At 47.9% G+C, this 14,856-nt stretch overlaps 1 long non-coding RNA gene across 1 annotated transcript; it reads right to left on the bottom strand.

Annotated features, from left to right (window-relative positions):
• Positions 1 to 464: 464 nt before the first annotated feature.
• On the bottom strand, positions 465 to 14,843 carry LOC139268590 (uncharacterized). Its single transcript, XR_011594065.1, has 3 exons — positions 14,366 to 14,843; positions 7,639 to 7,721; positions 465 to 1,538 (listed from the first exon to the last, which is right to left on the bottom strand). It is a non-coding gene; the product is annotated as an uncharacterized lncRNA (long non-coding RNA).
• Positions 14,844 to 14,856: the final 13 nt, after the last annotated feature.

Raw genomic sequence — 14,856 nt, 5'->3', positions numbered from 1 at the left:
TTCATGCACAAGGACCCCCAGGTCCCCCTTCACTGCCATCCATTTCTATTTCTTTCAATGATATAATACTCCTGTGAAGTGCCTTGGGATATTTTACTATGTTACTGGTGCTATGTAAATACAAGTTGTTGCCTACTTTCACTGCCACCCCCACCAGCACTGAGAGGGGAAGGGGACCTGTTTTGGTGCACCTAGCTTCTATTTGCTGTCCAGTGACCTGTGTTGGGCATTGAATGTATGGCCATCAGATGAGGACAGCAACAGGCAAGTCAGGAATGGACTCAGCTGTGATGGCCCATATTGGTGAACAACTGCCTGGCACTCATTGTCTGAATAGATACACAATGGCCATGTGAGTGGGGTATCATAGGGCTATCCACTGTCATGAAACTATATCACAGCATGTGTCATCACTTTCAAGAAAGGAAGGAGAGAAAATTGTGAATAAAAGCAAAATAAATGTATTGAATGAAACACAGGTATGTTTTTTTATTTGTAGATATGCAAGTGGCATTAGGTACATCAACTGTAAGTAGTTATGCCGTGTCAGACATAAAAGTGCATGCACAAACAAATTACAAATCACTGAGTGACAAATTGCCTCTGTGTTTTATCAAGAAGGTAAATCAATCTATATTTAGGCAGATCAAACTTAAAACCCTTTTGAAATTCCAGATATTCACTCCTTAGAATGAGATGGAAGGTAAGATTTTTTTGGATTGCAGTTTAAAATAGGATGACAAAAATTCTGATAAGCATTTGAAAAGTCTCAAAGGACATCGCAACTCATTAGCAACCTTTGCCACTGCTGAAGGGAGGGATGGTGGGGGTGGAGGGGAGGCGGAGGGAAAGGACTAAGAAATGGCACGCAGAAATGAAGGGAATGGAATTACAAGATCCAAGGTATAGACATGCATATACAGGCAAGTAAAGGAGCAGCCAGGCACCCAACCTCACTATTTGGTGGCTGAAGTGCTGGTGGTGTTTCATTAGGTAACTGCGAGGGGGGTCATCCTCTCAGCCTCTCCACGGCACTGTTCCCATAGATCAGCATTGCAGCATGCCTGCAAAGTGGTGGAAACAAGTTACTGACTGCAGCTGACCATTATTCTCTGTGGATTTGTCGGTTCTGTGCTGCACTGTAGTTCCAGGTGTCCTTGCAACAAGTGGCACAGCTCTGTATCTGGCTCTCTGATGACCCTGTGTCGACATTTCCCTGTGGTCATTGCCGGTAAGTATGCCAGGACCTGTAGATATTGATAGTGGGTGCTACCAATCAAAGAATGCTGGCTGTTGGTCACCTTAGAATGCCGCCTTCTTTTCTGCAGTGCCAATGAAAGCATAAAATTGGTGTGCTTCTGAGATTAGTCATGTCTTTACATGAGGTCTGTCTGCAGGAGTGGTTCTCAACAGTTGGACACAGAGCACTTCTTGTGCAGACTGACCAGTGTGGGATCTCCTTTGTTGCTCCTCCACTTCTTCCAAATATCTCAGATAGAGAATTCCCATTAGGAGACCCATTGGTGCCAAGATTGGTGCTGGGGGAAAACAAAAAAGGAAAAAGACTCATGAGAACAAAATGTCAGCAGATTTTTAAAAATGTGTAAAAAGTGAACAAAAAGCCGAAACACATTTAACTATACATTGTGTTTCTATTATTAACTTCCATATACTTATCCACGAAATGGTGCGCAGAATATCCATGGCCCTAAGTTAATATATAATTGAGCTCCACCAGTTTCAGACCTAACAGATCAAAGCACATTTTTCCTATCAGGTTTTGAGAGTGAAAATTGTGTAAACCCCAATCGGAAAATAGGTTGCATTTTATGGGGCTTAAGTTACACCTAATGATGACTTTTAACAGATCTGTAACACTTCTAAAAGGGATAGATTATTTAGGAGCCATCACATAAAGAATAGAGAAAGAGATAAAGACAATAAAGTGATTTGTCCCTTTGACTCATGAAGAGTTATAATCGCTTATTATGGGCTCAATTTTCCCCAGTGGTTTGTGCTGTTTTTTTGGAGCAGGCTGCTTTTTTTGGCCAATCAATCTGCACCTGCGTAACTCAGTTACGATTCTTTTAGATTTTTTTTTTCAACCAAAGGGGGCGTAACCTGCCACCTATGCCAATTCTGGCCATTTAGGCCAGCTGAGAGTTACTCCAGTTCTGCTTAGGCCAGCGTATGTGGCCTCTGCCGAAAAACTTTCCGGAGAGTTAAAAAAATCGACGCAGGTAAGGAAATCGGGGCAGGTAAGTGCAGCAGATGCCCGGACAGCAGCACCGGAAAAGGTAAGAGAGAGTGGGAGAGAGAGAGAGGTGGGAGTCGAAGGAGGTGTGGGGGAGAGAGAGGGGGTGGGGGGAAGCTTTTCGGGTGTAGTTAGGTGCAGGGACTGGGAGGCAGGAGGCCATTCAGCCTGGGATAGGGGCAGGGATCGGACCGGCAAGCCCGTGGCCTGGGCTAGGAGTGGGGAGCGGGACTAGTAATGCACTCGGGGCCAGGGTCGGGCAGGGGAGCGGACCGGGAGGCACTCGGGGCAAGGGTCGGGCAGGGGAGCAGACTCAGAGGACACTCAGGGCCAGGGTCGGGCGGAGGAGCGGACCAGGAGGGCACTCGGCCAGCGTCGGGCGGGGGAGCGGATTGACAAGCCCTGTGGCCTGGGCTAGGGGCGGGAGCGGACCAGGAGGGCACTCGGGGCTAAAGTCGGGCTGGGGAGCAGCTCGGCAAGCCCTTTGGCCTGGACTAGGGGTGGGAGTGGACCGGGAGGGCACTCAGGGCTAGGGTCGGGCGGGAGCGCGGATCGGCAAGCCCTTCGACCTGGGCTAGGGGACCGGGACTGTTATGTATGTAAACTCTATAATAGTGTAAGACTTGCCACCAGGGGGTGCACCTGTTGGAGACCCAAGGGTCACCTGCACACCCCGTGCAAGCAAGTATAAAAGGTTGTCTGCCATGCTGCTTCAGCACTCTGGAGTTTGATTAATGAGACTAAGATCATATCAGTTTGAGCTTACAGCATAGTCTTGTGGAGTTATTCTGAACATAACAGGGACCAGTAAGACACTCAGGGCTGCGGTGGGGGGGGGGGGGGGGGTTGGTAGGGTGGGGGAACTGGAGCTGGACTGGCACAGACAAGGGGCTTGCGGCAGATTATGGATTCAGGGTCCGGCTACAAAACAAGCCACAAGCCGTGGCGGGGAGGGGTGGGTGGAGAGAAGAGGAGGGAGAGATAGACGATCAGAAGGCTTGGTGCCCCGGGAGGGGGAGGGAAAGAGATGTCACTTCCGTAATGTTGTGTTTTGTTAATGGAACATGACACACAACTGGCTCTTTAAAAATGGCCGATTGCCAAATCCGAGCTGTACTGAGCATGCGCGTCCATTGGAACTACGTCAAAAATGTAACTTTTTTTCCCGCGCATGCGCAGAAGGTGCAGTTTCGTGTTTTGGCGCAGACAGCAGGCTCCCCCCGCTCCCCCCGAGGCAACTGGACGCCAAATTCAATTTATAGATCGGGAAAACTTTGGAAAAATATTTATGGCGCATTTCTGGCCTAGAAAACCCGGTGTAACTCTGGCAACATGCTAGAAAACGGGCTTGGGGAAAATTGAGCCCAATGTCGATAAAATGTAATATATTTTGAAATAAAAGCAGAAAATGCTGGAAACACATAGGATTACATAAGAACAAAAGAAATAGGAGCAGGTGTAGGCCATTTGACTCCTCAAGCCTGCTCCGCCATTCAATAAGATCATGGCTGATCTGATCCTGGCCTCAACTCCACTTCCCCGCCCGCTCCCCATAACCCTTGACTTCCTTATCATTCAAAAATATGTCTATCTTCACCTTAAATATATTCAAAGACCCAGCCTCCACAGCTCTCTGGGGTAGAGAATTCCAAAGATTCCTGACCCTGAGAGAAGAAATTCCTCCTCAGTTCTGTTTTAAATGAGCAACCGCTTATTCTGAAATTATGCCCCCCTAGTTCTAGATTCCACCATGAGGGGAAACATCCTCTCTGTATCTACCCTGTCAAGCCCTCAGAATCTTATCTCATTCTTCTAAACTCCAATGAGTATAGACCCAACTTTTCTTTATATGACAGCCCCTTCATCTCAGGAATCAACCTCATGAACCTTCTCTGTCTGAACTGCTTCCAATGCAAGTATATCTTTCCTTAAATAAGGAGACCAAAACTGTACACAGTACTCCAGGTGTGGTCTTACCAATGCCCTGTACAATTGGAGCAGGACTTCCCTACTTTTATACTCCATCTCCCTTGCAATAAAGGCCAACATTTCATTTGCCTTCCTGATTACTTGCTGTACCTGCATGCTAATTTTTATCATTTCATGTACAAGAACCTCCAGATTCCTCTGTTCTACAGCATTTTGTAATCGCTCCCCATTTAAATAATAATTTGCTTTTTTATTTTTCCTACCAACATGGATAACCTCACATTTTCCCACATTATAGTCCATCTGACAAATTTTTGCCCACTCACTGACCCTATCTATATCCCTTTGTAAATTATTTGTGTCCTCCTCACAACTTGCTTTCCCACCTATCTTTGTATCACCAGCAAATGTGGCTACGTTACACTCGGTCCCTTCATCCAAGTCATTAATATAAATTGTAAATAGTTGAGACCCCAGCCTCGATCCCTGTGGCACCCCACTAGTTACAGTTTGCCAACCTGAAAAAGACCCATTTATCACGACTTTCTGTTTTCTGTTAGTTAGCCAATCCTCTATCCACGTTAATATATTTCCCCAACCCCATGAGCTCTTATCTTGTGCAGTAACCTTTTGTGTGGCACCTTATCGAATGCTTTCTGGAAATCCAAATACACGTCAACTGGTTCCCCTTTATCCATTCTGCTTGTTACATCTGCAAAGAACTCCAGAAAATTTGTCAAAGATGATTTCCCTTTCATAAAACCATGCTGACTGATTACATAGGATATACCGCACAGAAACAGGCCATTCGGCCCAACTAATCCATGCCGACGTTTATGCTCCACTCGAGCCTCCTCCCGTCTTTCCTCATCTAAATCTATCAGCATAACCCTCTATTCCCTTCTCCCTCATATGCTTGTCTAGTCTCCCCTTAAATGCATCTATCATCATCATAGGCAGTCCCTCGGAGTCGAGGATGACTTGCTTCCACACTAGAAATAAGTTCTCAGGTGATTGAAGAGTCCAATGCGGGATCTACAATCTCTGTCACAGGTGGGGCAAATGGTGGTTGAAGGAACAGGTAGGTGGGTGGGGTGTCTGGGTTGCCACGCGCTCCTTCTGCTGTTGACGCTTGGCTTCAGCTTGCACGCGGCAAAGAGACTCGAGGTTTTCAGCGCCTTCCCGCATGCTTTTTCTCCACTTTGAGCATTCTTGGACCAGGGATTCTCAGGAGTCAGTGGGGATGTTATATTTTCAACCTACGCTGCCTCCAGGCCAGATCCAAGGTCATCCAATCCTCCATCGTCGAACTACAGTAAGCAGATGACGCCTGCATCTGAGCACATTCGGAGGCCGAACTCCAAGCCATCATCAACACCTTCACCAAGGCTTATGAGAGCATGGGCCTTACATTAAACATCTGTAAGACAAAGGTCCTCTACCAACCTGCCCCCGCCACACAGCACAGCCCCCCGGTTATCAAAATCCACGACAGATCCTTGGACAACATGGACCATTTTTCATACCTCGGGAGCCTACTGTCAACAAGGGCAGACATCGACGATGAGGTCCAACACACCTTCAGTGTGACAGTGCAGCCTTCGGTCACCTGAGGAAGAGAGTGTTTGAAAACCACAACCTCAAATCCGGCACCAAGCTCATGGTCTACAGAGCAGTGGTGACACCTGTCCTCCTATATGGCTCAGAGGCATGGACTATGTACAGCAGGCACCTCAAAACACTGGAGAATTACCACCAACGCTGCCTCCGCAAGATCCTACAAATCCATTGGCAGGATAGGTATACCAGCGTCAGTGTCCTCACTCAGGCCAATATCCCCAGCATCGGGGCACTGGCCACACTAGATCGGCTCTGCTGTAGGGGCCACATCGGCCACATGCCTGGCACGAGATTCCCAAAACAAGCGCTCTACTTGGAGCTCCAACATGGCAAACAAGCCCCAGGTAGGCAGAGGAAACACTTCAAGGACACCCTCAAAGCCTCTTTGAAAAATGCATCTATACTATTCGCTTCAACCACTCCCTGTGCTAGCAGGTTCCACATTCTCACCACTCTTTGGGTGAAGAAGTTTCTTCTGAATTCCCTAGTGGATTTCTTGGTGACTATCTTATATTGATGGCCTCTAGTTATGCTCTTCCCCACAAGTGGAAACATTCTCTTTGTATCCACTTCATCAAAATCTTTCATAATTTTAAATACCTCTATTAGGTCACCTGCACTTCAAGCAAAAAGAGACCCAGCCTGTTCATCCTTTCCTGATGGGTATATCCTCGCATTTCTGGTATCATCCTTGTAAACCTTCTCTGCACCCTCTCCAGTGTCTCTATATTCTTTTTATAATATGGCGACCAGAATTGTACGCAGTACTCTCAGTGTGATCGAACCAAGGGTCGATATAGGTCTGGCATAACTTCCCTACTTTTCAATTCTATGGGCCCAAGTTTCGAGCCGCGCCTAGAACGGCGCAGTCCCGACCTGGACGCCGGTTTTTCGCGCCACAAAGTGCGCCTAAAAAAAACCTCCAGATTCTCCACCTTCCTGCAGGTCCTCTGGCCCTCGGCGCAGCACAGCAGGAGCTGTAGGGGGCAGAGCCAGGTCCCTGCGCCGAAAACAGTGCCGGGACCTCTGCACATGCGCGCTACAGTGGGCACGCAAGTGCAGTAGCTCCAGGCGCCCGAAACTGTGTGGGAGGGGCCCGAAGCACGCAGCCCCTAGCCCTGGCCGAATGGCCTCACTGGGGCTGCGTGAATAAGGCTCCTCCCACGGCCAGCTCCTGCTTCCTCCCAACCCGACTCGACTCCCGCTTCCCGCCTCCAGACCGGATCCGACACCCGCTCTCCCCCCCCTGCCCCCCCCCGCCATCGGACTGGATCCGACCTGACCTCCCTCCCCCCGACCTGACCTCCCTCTCCCTCCCTCCCTCCCCCCGACCTGAACCGACCTCCCTCCCACCACCCCCCCCAACCTGACCCAACGCCACCTACCTGTAAATCTGGTGCTGGGGACGGGCCCTGCCCGAAGTCTCAGGCCCGGCCCGTTCAGCCTCCCTCCCCCTTCTCCTTCCCCCCCACCCCCCCAATCTCTTGTTGGACTTTTTACATATTGGTTTAGAAAGGAGTCCTGTACACATTGTACGAACTCAATTTCCTTATCCCTTTACCAACCTCTTCTGTCTAAGTAATATCAGGGTAGTTGAAATCCCCCATGATTATTATTCGATGTTTTTTACTCATTTCCCTAATTAGTACGCATATTTCTTCCTCCACCTCCCTTCCACTATTAGGTGGTCTGTAGAGTACATCTATTACTATGACTAATCCTTTATTATCTTTTATCTCTATCCATATGGATTCTATTTTTGTCTTGCTGATTGCTGCATCATTTTTTTCTACTGCCATTATATTATTCCTAATAAGTATAGTTACTCCACCTACCTTTTTGACTTCTCTCCTAATCTTTAGCAACACCCCCAAAAAAAAACAGAAAATGCTGGAATTCTCAGCAGGTCAGGCAGCATCTGTGGAGACAAACAGAGTTAACATTTCAGGTCGATGGCCCTTCATCAGAAGTTCTCTTTTTCCTTCTCTATCTTTTCTAAATATGTTATACCCTGCAATGTTTAATTCCCAGTCCTGATTTTTCTTTAGCTATTTCTCAGTAATCCCTACTATGTCTAGTTCCTCTCAATGCATGATTGCCTCCAGCTCATCTGTTTTATTACAGACACTGTGTACATTGATGTACAGACAGTTTAACTCATTTTTAATAGGATTTCCTCTCACTTTATATTTAACCATCTTTGTAGACTCCTGTTCTAAAACTCTATTTATTCCCTTGCCATCAATGTCCTCCCTTACTTTAGTCTTTCCTATGCTCTCTATTCCTGTTTTGCGCATATTTCGGCTGGTTACGTTTTTTGCAGATCCCTCCCCCCTATCTTACTAGTTTAAAGTCTTTACCATCTCCCTATTTACCCTTTCCACTAGTACACAGGTTGTTATGTATTTAACCCCTTGCAACCTGTATCACACTACCACCAGAGGGCCTACCTATTGGGAGTCTCAAGGGATCCCAGCATCCCTTGGGAGCACTGTATATAAACAGGCCACCCACGAGGTACCTGTACTCTGGAGTCTTATTAAAGGAGCTAAGGTCACACTTGCTCATAGTTCACAGTACTCAGTTTCATCCTTTATTATGAGTGTATCAATTGGGGACGAGCTAACGAACAACCGCGCGAAAATGCAAAGAACAGTTGGAATCCTGGAGAAGTTCTCAGAAGGGGACGATTGGGAGGCCTTCGTGGAGAGACTCGACCAATACTTTGTGGCCAACGAGCTGGAAGGGGACGAGAATGCTGCCAAATGAAGGGTGATCCTCCTTACTATCTGTGGGGCAACAACCTATGGCCTCATGAAGAATCTTCTAGCTCCGGTAAAACCAACAACTAAATCCTGTGAAGAATTGTGTACACTGGTCCGGGAGCATCTAAATCGTAAGGAAAGTGTTTTGATGGCGAGATATCGGTTCTACACGTGTCAACGGTCAGAGGGCCGGGAAGTGGCGAGCTATGTCGCTGAATTAAGGCGTCTCGCAGGACATTGTGAATTTGAGGGATTCCTAGAACAAATGCTTAGAGACTTTTTTGTACTGGGCATTGGCCATGAAGTAAGCCTTCGCAAACTGTTGACTGTTGAAACTCTGAATCTAAGCAAAGCCATAACAATAGCCCAGGTATTTATGTCCACCAGCAACAACACCAAACAGATTTCGCAGAGTAAAGAGGTTTCGGCCAGTTCTGTGCACAAAGTAACATCGTTTTTGAGCAGGAATATACATGGCAGAACGTACACGCCGGCTGCTGCTGCACGACCTCAGATAACCCAGAGTCCGCTATCAATCGTTAACACCTGTTGACGTTGTGGAGGTGATCATCGAGCCCATCAATGCCGCTTCAAGCACTATGCGTGCAACGGCTGCAGAACAATGGGACACCTCCAGCGAATATGCAGGCGAGCTGCAAACCCTGCAAACCACCATGTTGCAGAGGAAAATCGATCCACTGTGGACCAGGCTGAATTGGAGACCCATACCGAGGAGGCAAAAGTGTACGGGGTACACACTTTCACTACGAAATTTCCACCAATAATGTTGAAAGTTGAACTGAATGAAATTCCAGTATCTATGGAACTGGACACGGGTGCGAGTCAGTCCATAATGAGTAAAAAGGCCTTCGACAGGCTGTGCTGCAACAAGGCACACAGACCCAAGCTCAGCATATTCACACCAAACTAAGGACTTACACCAAGGAACTAATCCCTGTAATTGGCAGTGCAGAAGTCAAAGTCGCCTATGATGGAGCAGTACACGAACTCCCGCTATGGATCATGCCAGGGGATGGCCCCACACTGTTTGGCAGAAGCTGGCTGGGAAAAATCTGTTGGAACTGGGATGACATCTGAGCGCTTTCGTCCATCGACGACGCCTCATGTGCCCAGGTTCTGAGCAGATTTCCATCGTTGTTCGAGCCAGGCATTGGAAGCTTCTCGGGGGCGAAAGTGCAGATCCATTTGGTTCCCGGTACATGACCCATCCACCACAAGGCACGGGCGGTACCATATATGATGCGTGAGAAAATGGAAATTGAGCTGGACAGGCTGCAGTGAGAAGGCATCATCGCGCAGTTGGAATTCAACGAGTGGGCCAGTCTGATTGTCCCGGTACTTAAAGAGGACGGCATAGTCAAAGTTTGTGGGGATTATAAAGTAACGATTAACCGTTTTTCGCTGCAGGACCAGTACCCGTTCCCCAAGGCAGACGACCTATTTGCGACCCTGGCTGGAGGGAAGACGTTCGCCAAGTTGGACCTGACCTCGGCCTACATGACGCAGGAGCTGGAGGAGTCTTCGAAAGGCCTCACGTGCATCAACACGCACAAAGGTCTGTTCATTTATAACAGATGCCCATTCGGGATTCGGTCGGCCGCAGCAATCTTCCAACGGAACATAGAGAGCCTGCTAAAGTCGGTTCTTCGCACTGTGGTTTTCCAGGACGCCATACTGGTTACAGGTCGGGACACCATTGAGCACTTGAAGAATCTGGAAGAGATTCTTAGTCGGTTGGATCGCGTAGGACTCAGGTTGAAACGCTCCAAGTTTGTTTTCCTGGCGCCAGAGGTCAAGTTCTTGGAAAGAAGAATCGCAGCAGATGGCATCAGACCCATCGATGCCAAGACGGAGGCCATCAAGAATGCGCCAAGACCACAGAACGTGACAGAGCTGCGGTCGTTCCTGGGACTCCTTAACTATTTCGGTAATTTCCTACCTGGGTTAAGCACCCTGTTAGAACCCCTATATGTGCTACTGCGCAAGGGAGGCGACTGTATGGGGGAATTCACAAGAGGCTGCCTTTGAGAAAGTCAGAAATCTGTTGTGTTCAAACAAACTGCCTGTCCTGTATAACCCTTGTAAACGATTAGTGCTAGCTTGCAACTCTTTTAGAGGAGACAAATAAACATTAGATCAAGTGACCCCCCGATCTGGGGGACACTCCAAACATTTCGCAAGGCTCTTTTTTTTTGCTAGCTTGCAATGTGTCATCATACAGGGTCAGGTGTGTGTTACAACAGGCTAATGAATTGGGGATTTTGCAACCGGTCGCTTATGCATCCAGGAGTTTGTCCAAGGCCGAAAGGGCCGACAGCATGTTTGAAAAAGAAGCTCTGGCGTGCGTTTACGGGGTAAAAAAAATGCACCAGTACTTGCTTGGCCTCAAGTTTGAGCTTGAAACTGACCACAAGCCGCTCCTATCGCTGTTCTCTGAGAGCAAAGGGATTAACACCAATGCCTCTGCCCGCATCCAAAGATGGGTGCTCACGCTGCCGGCATACAACTATGTAATCCGCCACAGACCGGGCACAGAGAACTGCTCTGACGCTCTCAGTCGGCTACCATTGACCACCACCGGGATGGAAATGGCACAGCCTGCGGACTTGCTCATGGTAATAGATGCATTCGAAAACGGAAAGTCACCCGTTACGGACCGCCAGATCAAGACCTGGACCAGCCAGGGTCCTTTGCTGTTCATGGTAAAAAACTGTGTCCTCCATGGGAGCTAGTCCAGCATCCCAGCAGAGATGCAGGAGGTGATTAAGCCGTTCCACAGGCGCAAAGATGAAATGTCCCTGAAGGCGGACTATCTGTTGTGGGGTAATAACGTGATCTTGCCCAAGAAAGGCAGAGATACGTTCATTTGTGAACTGCACCCACCCAGGCATTGTAATGATGAAAGCCATAGCCAGATCCCATGGGTGGTGGCCCGACATCGACTCAGATTTAGTGCACCAGTGCAACACTTTCTCTCAGCTGAGCAATGTACTCAGAGAGACACCGCTAAGTTTGTGGCCGTGGCACTTCAAACCGTGGTCGAGGATCCACGTGGACGATGCGGGCCCATTTCTTGGCAAAATGTTCTTGGTTGTCGTGGATGCTTACTCAAAATGGATTGAATGTGCAATAATGTCTGTAAGGATGTCCAAGGCCATCATTGAAAGCCTACGAGCCATGTTTGCCACGCACGGCCTGTCTGATGTCCTAGTCAGCGACAATGAGCAGTGTTTCACCAGTGCTGAATTCAAGGAATTCATGACCCGCAATGGGATCAAGTACGTTACATCTGCCCCATTCAAGCCCGCATCCAATGGCCAGGCAGAACGGGCAGTTCAGACCATCAAGCAAAACTTGAAACACGTGTCGAAAGGCTCCCTGCAGACCTGACTGTCCCGAGTGCTGCTCAACTACCGCACCAGAGCCCATTCACTCACTGAGGTTTCCCCAGCTGAGCTGCTCATGAAAAGGGCGCTCAAAACACGGCTCTCTCTTGTCCACCTTAATCTCCATGATCACGTCGAGGGCAGGCGGCATCAACAAAGTGTGTACCATGACCGCGCAAATTTGTCACACGATATTGAGGTCAATGACCCTGTGTTTGTACTCAATTATGGACATGGTTCCAAATGGTTCGCTGGCACGGTCATAACCAAAGAGGGGAATAGGGTGTTTCAGGTCAAATTGGCCAATGGACTAATGTGCAGAAAACATTTGGACCAAATCAAATTGCGGTTCACCTACAGCTATGAACAACCTGAAGAAGACACCACCAACTTTGACCCTCCAACACTCAGAAGTGGCAACCGACATCATGGTTGACCACGAAGCCGAACTCAACATCCCCAGCAGCCCAGCAAGGCTGGCTGTCCAGCAGCCCAGTGAAGAACTAACCAACTCACCCACACCCGCATTTGTACCGAGACGATCGACTAGGGAGTGAAAAGGCCAGATCGTCTCACCTTGTAAATAAGCGTATGATTAACTTTACGAGGGAGTGATGTTATGTATTTAACCCCTTGCAACCTGTATCACACTACCACCAGAAGGCCTACCTGTTGGAGTCCCAAGGGATCCCAGCATCCCTTGGGAGCACTGTATATAAGAAGGCCACCCATGAGGTACTTGCACTCTGGAGTCTTATTAAAAGAGCTAAGGTCACACTTGCTCATTGTTCAGTTTCATGCTTTATTATGAGTGTATCACAAATCCCAACCCGGTTCAGGTGGAGCCTGTCCCATCGGTACAGCTCCTTCCTGTCCCAGAACTGGTGCCAGTGTCCCATGAAAAGCAACCCTTCTGCCACGTGTTAATTCTCCTGCATGTCTGCTTCTATGCCAATTTGCACGTGGCTTGGGCAGTAATCCAGAGATTATTACCCTCAAGGTCCTGCTTTTTAATTTAGAGCCTAACTCCTGATACTGTTTCAGCAGGACCTGTCTGTTCCTACCTATGTTGTTTGTTCCAACATGGCCCACGACAACTGGATTGACCCCTCCCTTTCCAAGTTCCTCTCCAGCCGCCGTGAGATATCTCTTACCCTGGTATCGGGTAGGCAACACGCCCTTTGGGATTCACGTTCTTGGCTGCAGAGGATGCTATTTATCCCCCTAACTATAGAGTCCCTATCACTACCACATTTCTATTCTGCTCGCCCGCCTTACTGGCCAATATTTATCCCTCAATCAACATAACAAATAAACAGATTATCTGGTCATTATCACATTGTTGTTTGTGGGAGCTTGCTGTGCACAAATTGGCTGCCACGTTTCCTGCATTACAATAGTGGCTACACTCCAAAAGTACTTTATTGGCTGTAAAGCACTTTGAACATCCGGTGGTCGTGAAAGACGCTTAAATAAATGCAAGTCTTTCTTTCTTGAACAGCCTTCTGGGCCACGGTGCCTTGGTCTGCATTGAGGCTGTCCTCCCGGACATCTTTTTCCTTGTCCTCACAGGTAACAAGTGCATCATATCTGTTGGACCTGTCCAATTTCTGCAGGACCTCCTTCTCAACCTCTCTTAAATCCCCGCCACCTAGCTCCCTAACAGTCACACCCTCCCTGAACCTGTGCACATTCCCGATGTTGGAGAAGTCCAGAACCAGTGGTCACAATCTAAGGAGAAGGGGTAAGCCATTTAGGAGCGAGATGAGGAGAAACTTCTTCACTCAGAGAATTGTGAACCTGTGGAATTCTCTACCACAGAAAGTTGTTGAGGCCAATTCGTTAGAAATGTTCAAAAGGGAGTTAGATGTGACCCTTACGGCTAAAGGGATCAAGGGGTATGGAGAAAAAGCAGGAATGGGGTACTGAAGTTGCATGATCAGCCATGATCATATTGAATGGTGGTGCAGGCTCGAAGGGCCGAATGGCCTACTCCTGCACCTATTTTCTATGTTTCCTCTGGGGTGTGACTATATTCGCGATACAACTGTCCAGAAATTCCTCCCCCTCCCTTATGTGTCGAAGTGTCTCCAACTCGCACTCCAGCTCAATGACTCGAGATGGAGACATCTCCTGCAGGCGTGTTTGCTCGGGGCTCTCCACAAGTTCCCACATACTGCAATCCAGACACTTAACCTGCTCTGCCATATCTTAGTCTAGCCTTATTTTATTTAATTAGTTAAAGTATTTATTTATTATTTATAGTTATATTAATTAGTTTAACTAGTTAACCTATAAGTTTAATACAGTACTTTATAGTTTCTCGCATCCAGTTTAAACCACAGTCCTAGGTTAGTGAGAAAAATGAGAGAAAAAACCTTAATACTCACCAACCAATCACCTACCTGCAATCCATGTTTTTTTGGAAATCGTCGTGAAAGCTCCTCCAATTCTTATGTTAAGGGCGCTATATAATGTACGTTTTATAAATGCAAGTTGTTATAAAAAGTAAAGACAAGTTATGACATGACAGAAGGAAGCTTCAGTTCTGACAAAATGTACGCTTGTGTTTTTTTTGTGCTTTTATTCCAGATTTTCAGCATTTGCGGCATTTCCATTTTATTTTGATGTGTGTCACCGCCAAGGGGAGCAAGTTTTAACTTTCACCGCAGGGCGGGCCGCCCTGGCGGATTGGCCTTCCGTTATACGCCCCGCTTGGTTTTCCTTTCTATTGCCTTGAATGGACTCTTCCCCCCATCATTGCTGCTGGTTTTTGTCCTCACTTCCCCCTATATTGACAGCCACTGGCTCCCCAGGCCAGCACAGGAAGGATTGGAGCAAAGCTGGTGCCAGCTCGGTGGCGCGTGACGTCAGACGCAGG

This window comes from Pristiophorus japonicus, chromosome 8 (genome assembly GCF_044704955.1).
Source record: "Pristiophorus japonicus isolate sPriJap1 chromosome 8, sPriJap1.hap1, whole genome shotgun sequence".
Classification (NCBI taxonomy): domain Eukaryota; kingdom Metazoa; phylum Chordata; class Chondrichthyes; family Pristiophoridae; genus Pristiophorus; species Pristiophorus japonicus.
Note: the sequence above shows the minus strand (reverse complement) of the source record. Positions and strands in the feature narration are given on the sequence as shown.